Genomic DNA, 14684 nt, shown 5'->3' with positions numbered 1-14684 from the left:
TTTTACAGATTCGGTAATTCAATTACCGAATTTACCTGAATCTCCCCCCTTCTATTTTACCGATTCATAAATACAGAATCGGTAACATTCGGTATTTATGAATCGGTAAAATAGATTTACCTACATCTGGCCCTTAGTTTTTAAATTACTATCTCTTTTTACATTTTTATGTTTTGCAATATCTATTATCTATTTCTCTATACTATTTAACCAGTTTCATGTTATTTTATTTTCATTCCATCCATTCACATCTCATAGAACATTTGTAAATTGTTTACATTCATCCACTCTGTGCTTAATTTATGCAGGAGCATGCCGGTACTCTGCACCAGCATTTACTTCTTAACACCAGCACTTGTCTATGACATTCCGCCACATGGTGGTGCTGTCTGGCTAGTTTTAAGCACAGAAAATTAGCAAAGTGCTTAGCAATTACATAAATATGTCCACAAATGATATCTATTACCAGCACATCCAGGACTTTGTTACAACTTTATTTTGGTGAGTTGGAATAGTCCAAATGATCACATATGAAGTAGTGTGATTGTATTTAGCAGCTCTGGTAGGGACAATCGGAGGTGCAAGCTGTAATGACCTCCTGAAGAAAAACACTAAGTCTAGGCACCTTTATTTCTACAAATAAACCACGTCCATACTAATATTGATCTATATGTTGTTACACGCGCCATCTTTATATGCATGCACCATTTTCATTTTACCATTTTGCACTTTATTCTGTTGCTCTATCTGACCTTGTGGAGGGTTTTGAAAGTTATGTATCTAATCTTGACTGCTATTCTGGCCTCCGGTTTTAGCAAATGAAGGTTCAGGTGTATTGGGGAAATGTGGTCAGAATGATTTGCTCCTGTAGTTTAATATGCTGTAACATGAATGATTAATTCCATTTGTATCAGTAAATACACGAGGGCAGTAAGAACAGAAATGCCTACATCAACGTGAGGTAGGAGATGGAATTGACCCATTGCTGTTCAAGTGTTAATAAATGGTTTAATAATTTGAAGGAGTTAAGGCTCGTGTCTGCAGGATTTAGAGAGTTTTTAATTGTGCAGCAGCATCTTTAGGTTGGAAATCAAATGTTGGCCCATTTTGTATTGTTATTTAAAAAACTGAATGAAATCAGGACAAACTAGCCTGAGAGGAAATGGGTGGACAAGGTTTAAGATGCAAAATGTGTCTTGGAATTCTTTCAATTCTAGAATGCAATCACCAGAAGAGACCGTCATATTCATCGGTGTGTCCTCTGGATATTTCTTCATGCATGGTGTTCTTGTTGACCCCACTAGATCTTTGTGTATGTTACAGAGAATGAGACATAATGTAGATCCACTTATGTAGAGTAAAGTGAGAGATGCAGGGATTTATCTTTTCTCATATTTTTATCTACTTCTAAGGAGTTAGGAAGGCCTATTGAAAATGGTTGTGTGCTTCCCGTTCTAAAGAGAGTGTAATGAGCAAAACTCCATGGTCTACCATACTGAGTGCTACTGACCAATCAAACGTTAAACACATCAGCATGCAGAAGAAAGATGGTCTCAGCAAGCTTCGAGAGCACTCCTCCTGTTCTAAGCTACATTTTCGTCTGAAACAAGATTAGTAGATTCTCAAAAGGTTGTTGTTCATCAGGTGGGCTTTTAATTGGTTATCACAAGAGCAATGGTTATTTGTTGGGGAGGATGTGGGTCCCACCCAAGCAATCATTTTCAAAATGTTGCAGGGTCAAACACATTGTTTCCATGTGTTAAACCTGGACTGAAGCCCCGGTAGCTATGGCAGAGAGCAGAGAGCAGACAGGCTTAACTTAGGAAAATGTGCACAGTATTTAGCAACACTAAAGCAGTTTAAAAGTCAAACCACAACTCAATAAAACAACCAGTTTCTACAAACATAGAAACATTTAATAATAAAAATGACAACAAAAAGAGAAAAATCCAATAAGGGGAACCAGAGATATGAATTTTTCAAATTGTAGGGCAAAAAGTGCTAAGAAAAATTAAAACATCAACTAGAAATCATTGTTTGAAGTTGACCAGGACCTAAGTGAAATTGCAGGCCAATTCTGATCGAGTGCACATCGGATATGCCAATTGAGTCTTCCAAGTCAAACTTTTTCATTCCTGACTTAGACTTTTTTAATGGGATTGGAATCTTCCTCTCGGGCAAAGCTGAAGGTTTTATTCACCAAAGTCCTCTCCAAGTCAGATAGCTGCTGGACAAAATCCTGTTGAAGCCATTGGTTTTGGTAGGAAACGCTCTGAGCAGGGGAAATTGAAATTTCATAACCACTGAATTCCTCTTGTCAGGCAGATGCTGTTCACACTTTTAGCCGGTGAAGATTTTCACCTTTGTACTTAGGGTCTGATTCAAAATTTGGCAGACAAACTACTCCGTCACAAACATGACGGATATCCTGCCCGCGGTATTACAAGTACATTATAGCCTATGGCACTTGTAATAAGGCAGACGGGATATCCGTCAACATTTTGACAGCGTAACCCATCCGCTGAAATCTAAATCAATCCCTTTGCCTTTTTTATGGAGCTATAAATCCTCCAGCTGGGCAAGCTGAAGCTATATCTGATTAAGTTGCATTCAAATAAGACACCTTTGCCTCACAGGTGTGCTGACACGCTGGAGGTCCTGGAAGTGCAAAATTGTTCCTCCTAGCTACTTCCAAGGCTCCCAGTAACCTCACGGACAGCAGTTAAGGGCCAGGACACACTTCAGCAGAGGCCACCAGCAAAGCCCAGGCAACTTCCAGTTCTAACTGGTCCATTGGCCACTCTAGGAAAAAGTTCTCTTGCAGCTGTGTTGTATCACTGTAGCCACAGAGGGGGTTGGCCAACTGATTATCAGAGTCCACATCTTAGTCCTGGGTACAAGTAGGGGAAGTCCGTGCCCGTCAGGTCTCCTCACAGGGGCCCCAGCCCCCTTCAGTTCTGCAAGAGGTCCAGAAAGCATTTTGTTCAGCTGGGGGTGAGGTGGGGGTGATTCTTGGACACTCTCTGACCAATGGGCAAAATGTTTCCAATGGCAAATCTCCCCACTTTTGCAGCAAATCCTGCTTGCCTCACTACAAATTATCCCACAGTGCACCGTTTTCAGTAAAATCCAACATGGTACATTTTTTGCCCCTGGAAAGAGCTTGACACTTACCTAGGGGTGTTTTAATGTAATGATCAGTCCCCTTCCTCTCAATGACTATAAATTGGTTGTGGGGCCAGCTCCCTCCCCTACTGAAACTAAAGCCAGGAAGCAAAAGTATGTTTCGGGATCAAAAGTTCTTTCTCCACCAAGCTTTCCTTATAGCCAACTATAAAAGTGCAAGTTTACCCATGGTCCCTTTTAACTTAGTGAACTTCTGGACACTCCTAAGCTTCCCTGCTGGGGTTAAGCTGGATCAAACTCCTCCCTCGAGCTATCCTGCCAGGGCATTGCCTCTTCTCTGACAGCAACATTTAACACCTCCTGAAAGCAACACTGACAGGTCAGCTGGAAAAGTGCGATGCTAATTAGCCAGCAGGCCTGCAGGCGTTTACAAGGAAGGAAAATTTACGTTTCCTGAATATTTATCAAAAATCCACCTTAGCCATTGAATTGGGTTTCACATAAATAGTGAAAACATTGGTTGAGCTGTCTCTGTAGCTTACCACAACACCAATTTACATAACTAACATATTAACTGTACTTCAGGCTTTTCTTCATGAAACCAGCTATATCCCTAACAGTGAAAATAGTTTTTGGAGGATCGTTAATGTAGGAACATATAAACATTAATGTTTTATATGTTCCACGTTTAAATAATACTAGGCACCCCACCTTGTGGTCTACAAGGTGTTTAGGAGTGACTTACAGTCCCGTTGCTTTCACCACCTATCAAACGCATATTTTGACAGGCCTGTCTGCAGGTTTAAAATCTGTAGGAGTCAGGCTATACATCTAGACCTGAAATCATGATTTCCCAGTGAGCCTAATGAATGGCACAATAGGTGCAGCAATTCATAGATGACACTTAACTTTCTATGCCATTTATATATTTTTTCTTATGCAACATACAGTGGCCTTTAAGTCAACTGGAGATTAAGAAATGTTACCATGTTTTAGGCATCAGAGATCAAAGCAAAACCATTAAAACCATATGCTAGCTCCATCCCTCCTTACTTAAAACACCTCTCTCTCTCTCTCTTCTCTGTCTCTCTCTCTCAATCATTTCATCTGCACTGGATACGGCCAAATTTCTCTAATATGTTAAAAAACGGTAGCCTCCAGCCCTCTGATTTCAGTAACGTCAGACCACCCTCCACTGAAGTGTGTAGCTTACTGCATCATTCTGTATTTTGTGACCCCTCTCATGGTTACAATTACCTACAGTAACATTTAAAGTCAGTCTGTTAAGTTTTATTCTGTAGTCTGGGATTTTGACTTTGGAGGCCTTGCTGACATTTAACAAAGCTTTAAGCGAGTCCCCCATGGCGGCATGGTCCACCCCTTGTTCAGCCCCACCAATAAGTTGACAGAAGCCCACACCAGACAATCCAACCTTCCTGACACAGCCCAAAACCCTTGTTGAACACTGACGAAGGACACTTTTCTCACTACTCCACCTAACATGGAGTCTAAAAGGATAGACATTAGAGGCAGGAAACCTTTTTTAGAAGCCAGTCTGCCTTTCTGCTCAGTGAATGTGGTTTGTCTTCTGGCTTTTACTCTCACTCTTTTTGGGATATGGCGAGTGAAATCTTTTCAGATATGACTTACGAGTGTTATAATTCCTTTGCCCATACAATATAGGATGGCTGCGATGCAGCTAAATAAGTTCAAAGATCTGGCCAGGGCACAAAAGATTCTGTGGCCTGGGCTGTGTGCATCACAGTGGTTATCAACCAGCACACCTGGACTATGCAGCCTTGGTAATTGGCATGCTAACATTCACTTTATTAGCAAAAATGTGGGCCCCAGCACTTATTGTTTTATAAATTAAGTACTGCCTATTGAATGGTTATGCCTCATTAAAGGGTTCTACATCTATCACTTAGAAGCATCAGAGAGTACATGTGTTTATTGGTTGTATCGTTTGCTTGTTATGGGTTCCCTAGTTTCATCTAAGTTGTGTCCCTCGAGTCAACATTTATTTTATCCCTTTGTAAACCTCAGTCCTGCATTAAAATTGTGTGGGTGAGCTAAATATTTTTACTGGTCTCTCCCTATTACATGGTTAAAAACAGGAGTGTTTAGCAACAGGAAATGCTTCTCTTTTCTGTCACATGTATATTTATGAAATCTGGACCTAGTCATACAGCCATAAAGTTGACCATCTGATAAGAAGCGCAGGTGGATCTAGACCTTCCATGGACACAATGTGGACCACTGGGTACATGTCCAGATGTCCCGCATGGGGAGCGTGTGATCACAGCATGACTTGTGCCTGCTGTGTTGTGATTGGCTCTTTGTTCCTAACTTAGGGGGTCATTATGATGGCGGATTTTCCGCATACTCCGGGCCGGCGGAAGCCACCGCCGGCCCGGAGTATGCGGGAAATCCGCCGAGGAGGCCTGAAAGACCCACCGCCAAATCAGGATGGCTGGTGGGTCTCACAATCTGTCCGCCGCTTTTCCGCCGCGGTCGGAAGGCGACCACGGCGGAAAAGCACTAACATGGCTGGCGGTGTCTAGCAGACACCGCCAGGCATATTAGGATGTCTGCAATTCTATGCTTTTCCACGGCGGAAAAGCCGCCGTGAAAAAGCATACGGACCTTCACTTCGGGGGCCCGTTGCGGGCCCCCTGGGTGAAGGGGTGGTGGGGGGTGCACATGGGGGGTACCTATGGTACCCCCCTGCATTTGCGTGCACAATGCAGCAGGCACCGCGCGGTGCCTGCCGCTTTGTGCACGCAAATGCTGTGCATGCATTTTTTACATTGGGGCGGGTGCAGCTTGAAGCTGCACCCGCCGCAATGTTAGAGATAGAGGATGTGACCGCCACCCTGGCGGTCACATCCTAATCAGATCGGAGGGAACGCCGCAGCCCATGCGGACGTTCCCTCCTCCTCAGGGGTCGCGGACGGACTCAAGTCCGTCCGCGATCCTAATCGACCCCTTAGTGTGGCATCTGACGGCGAGACAGCAGCCCTCATTCTCCTGGACCTCTCCGCCGCTTTCGACACCGTCTGCCACCACACTCTCCACACATGCCTATACGACGCAGGGATCCGAGACAGGGCCCTGGACTGGACCACCTCCTTCCTCACCGACAGAACCCAGAGAGTCCTCCTTCCCCTCGTTCCAATCCGGAACCACCAAAACCATCTGCGGCGTCCCTCAGGGTTCTTCCCTCAGCCCGACGCTGTTCAACGTCTACATGACCCCCCTTGCCCGCATCCCCAGACTACACGACCTCAACATAATATCCTACGCCACCGACACCCAGCTGATCCTCTCCCTCACCAAGAACCCCCTCATCGCCAAATCCAACCTGCACCAGGGGATGAAGGCCTTTGCCGACTGGATGGAGGCAAGCCGGCTCAAGCTGAACTCAGACAAGACGGAGATCCTCATCCTTGGGCCCGACCCATCGGCGTGGGACGACTCCTGGTGGCCTCCTTCCCTGGGAACCCCCCCCCGGACACCGACCAACCACGCACGCAACCTAGGGATCATCCTCGACTCCACGCTCAGCATGACCAACCAAGTCAACGCAGTCTCCTCCTCATGCTTCCGCACCCTCCGTATGCTCCGCAAGATCTACAGATGGATCCCAATGAACACTCGGAAAACAGTCACCCACGCCCTCATCAGCAGCCGACCCGACTACGGAAACGCCCTCTACGCCGGAGCCCCGACCAAACTCATCAGCAGACTCCAAAGAATCCAGAACGCCTCCGCACGCCTCGTCCTAGACGTCCCTCACAGAGACCACATCACCCCCCACCTGAGAGACCTGCATTGGCTCCCCGCCGACAAAAGAATCACCTTCAAACTCATGATCCACGCAAACAAAGCACTCCACAAGACTGGCCCAGCCTACCTCAACAGCAGACTCTCCTTCTACGCCCCCCAAGAGGATACTCCGCTCCGCCGACCTTTCCCTGGCCGCCGTCCCGCACATCCACAGAACCACCTCCGGGGGCAGATCCTTCTCCCACCGCGCCGCCAAGACCTGGAACGCCCTCACCCTCCACCTACGACAGACTACAGACCTCCCGGCATTCAGAAGACTGCTCAAAACCTGGCTCTTCGACCACTGACTGCAGCTCTCCCCTCCCCCCCAGCGCCTTGAGACCCTAGCGGGTAGGTAGTGCACTTTACAAATTACTTGATTGATTGATTGATGGATTGTGGTTTTGAGAATGCACGCCCCTCTGGCCAAACATGTTTTATTGGGGCCAATCTCCTCGGACCATTGTTGTGTCGCTGCCTATCTGTGGGATTGATCTAGATTTTTCCTGTTTGCGTGTTTGTCTATGGGTTACATGTCACCGCACATGTGATTTGTTAATCAGTTGCTTCAGGCCTAGCCAGCAGGGCTGGCCTCACCACGTATTTCTGATGGGGTTGATGGGGAGGTCATATTGGGCAAATTCTACAACTGTGATTTGAGTTTGTTATTATGCGTACATATATCATTCTCTCACCCAAAACAGCAAGGGGTATCTTCCATTCCCCACTGAGCAGATTATGCAGGGCAGACTAGAACAGGTGTTCAACGCAGAACATGTACATTTAAGGTCTGAGTAATGTTTAGGTTACAGACAGATCTCTGAAGCCGCTGCTTAATTCCCTGAGAGTAATGTTAAAGTGGATGGCTGAGCGAAAATTTGAGTTCTGACATAGTTTCCACTTAAGTGATATTCCTCGTCAGAAATCCTGATATTCTTTCCGTTGTCACTCAGAGACCTGCTGTTAATGCTGTAACTCATGGTGTCATATCCTGTTGCCTTGCTGCAATCACTTCCTTTGGATCCATCTGCTGCCATTCACATGCCCATTTGTTAAAGAAACTTAGATTTCAAAGTCTAGATCTTTGGGAAGAACAAGCACCTTCCGGGTCAAGGTCAGTATCTTTATTATTACTCACTAGGCTACACTACTCAAAGTATGGGGCACAGGGATTATACCCCCTGAGTATCCCAAACGCTGGAGCTACTGCTTCACTCAGATGGCGGCCTAGGAATTATAACTCAGATATGTACAGCCCTGAGGGCGGATATCAATCACACCCTCTAAAGTCTAGTTCAACGTGGGAAGCATATTGTGCTCAGGACTTTACTGATGCCCAATGAAGTAATGCCCTGACTCCCCTTCGTACCGTTAGTAGTAATGCTTGCTTCACTTTAACTTAATAGATAGAACGTATATCACCCCAGCCATGTTGCATAAAATAGACCCCAGTGGAGTACGAGAATGTCCAAAAATGGTGCCAGAGGGAGGCCACGTATTTCCATCAGACATTTGACTGTTATGATAGCCGATTGCTATCGGACAAAGTTCCAGGTGGACCTACATAATAACCCACACGGCTGCCTGTTAGGTAAAGTAGCTTGTATTTCTTGTAATAAAATAAAAAGTATGTTTATTAATTACACACTGCTACTGACACGTTGTCGTCTGGCAATACATTGGTTAAGCCAGAAGGCCCGGTAGTTACCAGCTGGAGAAAAGATGTTGGGGAGTGGTGCGTAGCAAAAGAAATCAGAATGAAGATAGTGAAGCAGGATGATACGCTGGAGGAAGACCTTGAGCTCTGGCAACTGCTGACAAAAAAATTGAAGTTTCCACCAGATGAGCGCTCTCCTTGAATGGTGTTAGACTCCCGCTCCGCGTTATTAGTTGAGTTTATATTTCCTTTGTACGTGGGAGTTCCTTTATTGTATGGGGACTAGGACTCCCCAAATCATCGGACATTCAAAGAGTAATCTGGGAATGATCGGGATTGCCCTGGAGTGATTGTCCCTGGTCGGTAGATAGTCCTGTGCATGGTACACCCTCACTAGAATTTGTTCAACCTGGAGGTGGGAGGAGGAATGGAACTCCAGGAGATGATTACTCCCAGACAGTGGATGCTCCTATTCGCTGCATGCTAGGTTGGTGTTCCATTTACTAGTTTGGTTTAACATTAGCAACTTCCTTTCTGAATGTCATAATTGCAAATGTAATGAAGTATGCTTGATGTACCTTGTATTGTATAGCATGAGTTATGTTGTTCTGAAAAAACGAATATAAATCATTAGCAAAAAAGGCACCTTTCTTGCGTGTACTGTGAAATGGGATGGAGGGAGCGACATGTACCCATTTAAAGAACAGGTGGCGGTAACAAAAAAAACACAACTATGCTGCTTTTAGTTCTCCTCTCACCCTTTCCCTTCCATCTCTATATTCCCCTTCTCACTATAAGATATTCATTTTCTCTCTCCCTCTCTATCCAGTCTCTATCTCTAGCCATGCTATTCGTTCATACCTCTCCTCTCTTTCTAATTGACCTTTCCATTCCTCTCTCTTATGCACACCTCTTTGACTTGCACTTCCATCTCTTCAAATATTTTCTTGATTCACCTTCATTTGTCCTTTTTTCCCTTTCCTCTTACTTCCAATACCCTCACTCTCTTCTTTCACATCTGCCCCTCTCTCATCTTCTCCTATCCCAATGTAATCTGTTATGGTTGTAATCTGTTATGGTCATGGTGGACATGTACAGAGGATGGAACCACTCCGTTCTCTTTATTTTTTAGCCTCAGGAGCTGAGGAAGAGCTTTCCCAGCTGCCCAAGACATTAATTTTTTCAGTGTAATGACGATCGCCACACATGGCACGCCCACAGGGAAAGGGAAAGTAAAATGAGCCAATTCATTCATTTCACTGCTTCGGTGCTCGCTGGGCTGTCTCAGCCCCAGAGCACCAAAACACATGGAAGAGGTATCTTTGGAAAGGGAAGAATCTCCCCATTCAAGGCGTACCCTTCCCTAGTTTATTACTGCTTGGGGATCGCTGCAGGAGGGTGATTCCCGAGCAGGGATCCACCACTAGACACCAGGGAGAGGGGACTGGCCCCTTGGGCAAGGACCTTTGCTCCAACTTTCTGTAGCACCTATTCAGTCTTTCTGCCCCCCACCCCCCTTGGAGAACAGAAAGCCTACTAGACACCAGGTATTATTATTTTTTAATACGTAGGGGTTGAGCCTGCCCAAAATGGGCAGACCTTAGGTGTTGAGTGAGTGATTGGCCAGCACTAAACACCGCACTTAGACTTGGCGTTTCTAGCGCGAGTAGGCGCTACCTGGATATCCTGCCTAGCGGTGTGGTTGTGGTCTTTTAACCTTCGTTGTGCTTTTTTAATTGAGTTTATTTCTTTTTTCCGTTTGCGTGGAGCTTAAGTCCGGGGCTTTTTACATCTGCTCAGCTGCTCCTGCCCTTTTGCTTTTAGCTCGTAGGCAATAGTCTGAGCCTTTGATCCTTCTGCTCAGCATGCCCTGTTAACCTCACGCCTGACTCATACCTTTGTTTCCTCCGGGCTTAGCTTCCCCTCCCACCGCTGGTGCCTCTTCGACACACTCCAAAACAGTAGAGGAAGTGTAGAGGGATTGGTAGAATCACCCTCCTTATAGATCCGCATAAACAAAAAGATTCTACCTAAAAAGTGCAAGTGTTAAATTTATGGTTTTTAATTTTTGAAAGAAGTTGTAAAAATAAGGCTCTTCCTCAGACTGGTGACATGAAGGCACTATGTGCTTTTAAAATACCCCTCACACACTAAGAACCCCTTAGTGTCATGCTTCATCATGGGGGTCTTCCCGTCCCTCTACGGGGCGGGCGTGCTACGACCTACGAGCTACGCGGGAGCACTGTATTAGTGATGAAAGACTATGTGTTTGGTGCACTGTGAGTGAAATTTATAAAGTGTAGGGACCTCGTGATGTGAATAAAAAATTTAAAATTCCCTGGCTAGTGGAAAAAATAATTTTATTTGCTTCCCTGGCTGGGAATGTTAAGAAGGGGTTGTGAGGTAGGGCTGTTGGCACCTACCAGGTCGACATGTTTCGCAGACAGTCCCCTACTGTCTGTTCATCAGGACCTCTGATGGTCCCTACTAAAAGGTACTCAGTTCTAAAGTATGCCTAGAGTCCTATAAACTAACAGCAAAAATAAGCTGTCAGCTTGTGCTTCGGGGCATGAGTTGGCCCAGGGTGAAGCTAGAAAATAAATATAGTCAAAGAAAGACACAGTGGTCTCTGTAAAGAAAGAAGGAAAAAATAACACCATTGGTATATTAGGTTGTAGCACATAGTTCACAGTTAGCTAATTTTTCTATGTTTATCCATAAGCAAGGAATCATGCACACGTTATTCGGATGTATCAGCAATGCCACTAAGATTTGGCCATAATCCTTTATCCGAAGTAATATGCTCCATCCTTTAGAGCATGTCCGTTTCTATATAGAAAAACACACATATAATCTCGACAAGACACACGTACATATATGACTCCAACATAAAGGCAGGAACGTTTGTTCCCTGGTTTTTGTAACACTTAGTGTTAAGTGTTAGTATTATGCAATCGGTTTACTCGTTGTTTGAGTTGCGAATGCAAATGGTGATATCAACAAATAGGAATGAACATAAATATATAGATATATACATACTTTCCAAGTTCTGATTACGTGCCTCATGAGCCGGCAAAACAGAGGGTTTTCAAAACGCGGTCAACTGCAAAAATAAATAAATAAAGCCGCACCCTCTCGTCAGATAACAATGTTCCGGAGAGTAGCTTTTTACCTCGTGCATATGAGAAGACCTGGTTCTGTTGACTGCTGAACACAGTCTTTTACTTACGTAACCGCTAGTATTCAATGCTTCATTCCTGCCCCTGTGCCGCTCCGAAGTAAGACCGGCTTAGCATCGCATAGCTAACTGTGAACTATGTGCTACAACCTAATATACCAATGGTGTTATTTTTTCCTTCTTTCTTTACAGAGACCACTGTGTCTTTCTCTGACTATATTTATTTTCTAGCTTCACCCTGGGCCAACTCATGCCCCGAAGCACAAGCTGACAGCTTATTTTTGCTGTTAGTTTATAGGACTCTAGGCATACTTTAGAACTGAGTACCTTTTAGTAGGGACCATCAGAGGTCCTGATGAACAGACAGTAGGGGACTGTCTGCGAAACATGTCGACCTGGTAGATGCCAACAGCTCTACCTCACAACCCCTTCTTAACATTCCCAGCCAGGGAAGCGAATAAAATTATTTTTTCCACTAGCCAGGGAATTATAAATTTTTTATTCACATCACGAGGTCCCTACACTTTATAAATTTCACTCACAGTGCACCAAACACATAGTCTTTCATCACTAATACAGTGCTCCCACGTAGCTCGTAGGTCGTAGCACGCCCCGCCCCGTATAGGGACGGGAAGACCCCCATGATGAAGCATGACACTAAGGGGTTCTTAGTGTGTGAGGGGTATTTTAAAAGCACATAGTGCCTTCATCTCACCAGTCTGAGGAAGAGCCTTATTTTTACAACTTCTTTCAAAAATTAAAAACCATAAATTTAACACTTGCACTTTTTAGGTAGAATCTTTTTGTTTATGCGCCTCTTCGACACAGCCTGATCCGACACTGGGTTTTCCCGTTCGAGCGGAGGGCTTGTGTTGAAAGGAGTCACCTGATCTTTCTCCACCCGATCCAGGGGGGCAGAGCCTTACCTCAGGCGTCACGGTTGTGAACTACAAAGCCCACATGTCACACTGGCCGCGCAGCCGGCGCGTCGATGTCGTGCCGAAGGCGCGCCTAAGGCAAGTCCGTCTGCGCCCGTCCGGGGCAAGGGGCATGTGATGCTGCCCAGATTCTTAACTATACCTCCTCTGAGCTCATGGCGTGCCAAGGTGAGTGGTCAATTCCTAAATACACACAGGCCAGGCTTGTTTCACTGGGTCTTTTTACTCGCCCTGACCCTTCCTTCTCGGTACTTGTAGCGGAGGAGGCTACTGTCCTTAATGACAGTGGGACTTTACCAACGGTCCCTCCTTCGGTCGACCCTCCCGTGACTTTTTCGTCATGCTTGCTTAATACTCGATCATTAGCTAAACATCATTTAGAGACGTTCAGCTTTCTTGACCAAGTTCAGCCTGATTGTTTTTTTCTTACCGAAACTTGGCTCACTCCCGCATCTTCACCTGACATCCTAGCGGCCATTCCTGATAATTATTATGTTTTGCACTCAGATCGTGCGCCTGGAAAACATGGGGGTGGGGTGCCTGCTAATATTCACTCAAGATGGTCATTCTCTCTAATGCCCTCTCCGGCGATTCCGGCAGTAGACTATTTAGTCATGAAAACTTTGTCTGTCTCTCCTCCGCTTGTTTGTGGCTTATTTTATCGCCCCCTTTAATCTATGCCCGCCTTTTCAATCTTGGTAGGGGAGATTCTTGCTAATTTGACAGTAAATAATGCGTGAATAGTGATCCTAGGTGATTTTAACTACTGGCCTGGCGATCCCCTGGAGGACTCCCACTCCAAGGAGATTTCCGATCTACTTACTCACCTGAATTTGACACAATTGGTTGAGTCACCCACCCATAAGTCTGGCCACATTTTGGACCAAATTTGGTTGGTTAATTTAGATATTTCTTTACTCTCGGTTCTTCCTTGTTTGTGGTCTGACCATTATTTGTTTTCTTTTTCTTTATCATTAAAACCCACAGCTAGTGCCCCTCTACCTACTAACGTTAAAGTGAGGAATTGGGGACGAGTTAACATTAATTCTTTGTGTGCTTCTCTCTCTTCCTCTAGCCTGTTTAATGGAGACTATTTAGATTCTTCTCTCCATGACCAGGCTTTGGCTATTAACACCTGGCTTACCTCATCTTGTGACAAGTTGGTCCCTTGGAGATCAATTCGACTTAAGCGTTCACATGATGCACAAAGATGGTTCTTTCCCTCTTTACAAGCTAAGAAACTCCAGCTTAGACGGGCAGAGCGTAAGTGGCGTCGGCGCTACGATCCATCTGACAAAATGATCTATTCCACTACTCTTAGGGAATATAAAAATGACATCCTTGCCGCAAAACCCAATACTTTTCTGCATTGATTCTATCCTCTTCTAATAAATCTGAGGAAATCTTTTCTATTCTCAACAGTCTGTCTAAACTCGACCGAGTGACTGCCAAACCACTCCCGTCCCAGGATTTGTGTGATTCTCTTCAAGACTACTTTTTCAGTAAAATCTCTACAATTAAACTTTATATAGCCTCCCCCCTCCTCCTTTGATCCTCCTTTACCGTCTCCTAGCATACATTCTATTACGCATTTCCCCCCTATTTTGACTGAGAACTTTCTCAGTCTGGTGAATTCCACTAAATCGGGCTCTCCCACTGACAGCTGCCCTTCACACATCCTTCGGGAGATCTTTTCAATTTGCTCCGATCCACCTCTTGCCCTCCTCAATAAATCTTTAGCATTGGGTGTCGTCCCTGGTCTCTTCAAGTCAGCTAAGATCGTTACTGTTCTGAAGAAGGTAGGGGCTGACCCTACTGTCCCTTCTAATTTTCGTCCCATTTCCCTGCTTCCCTTTCTGGGCAAGGTGTTAGAGAGATATGTCACTCATTGCCTGAGTTCTTTTATCGAGGCCTCCAATTACCTGGATTCTTATCAGGCTGGTTTTCGTCCTACCCA

This window comes from Lissotriton helveticus, chromosome 2_1 (assembly GCF_964261635.1).
Source record: "Lissotriton helveticus chromosome 2_1, aLisHel1.1, whole genome shotgun sequence".
In the NCBI taxonomy this organism is placed as follows: Eukaryota; Metazoa; Chordata; class Amphibia; order Caudata; family Salamandridae; genus Lissotriton; species Lissotriton helveticus.
Note: the sequence above shows the minus strand (reverse complement) of the source record.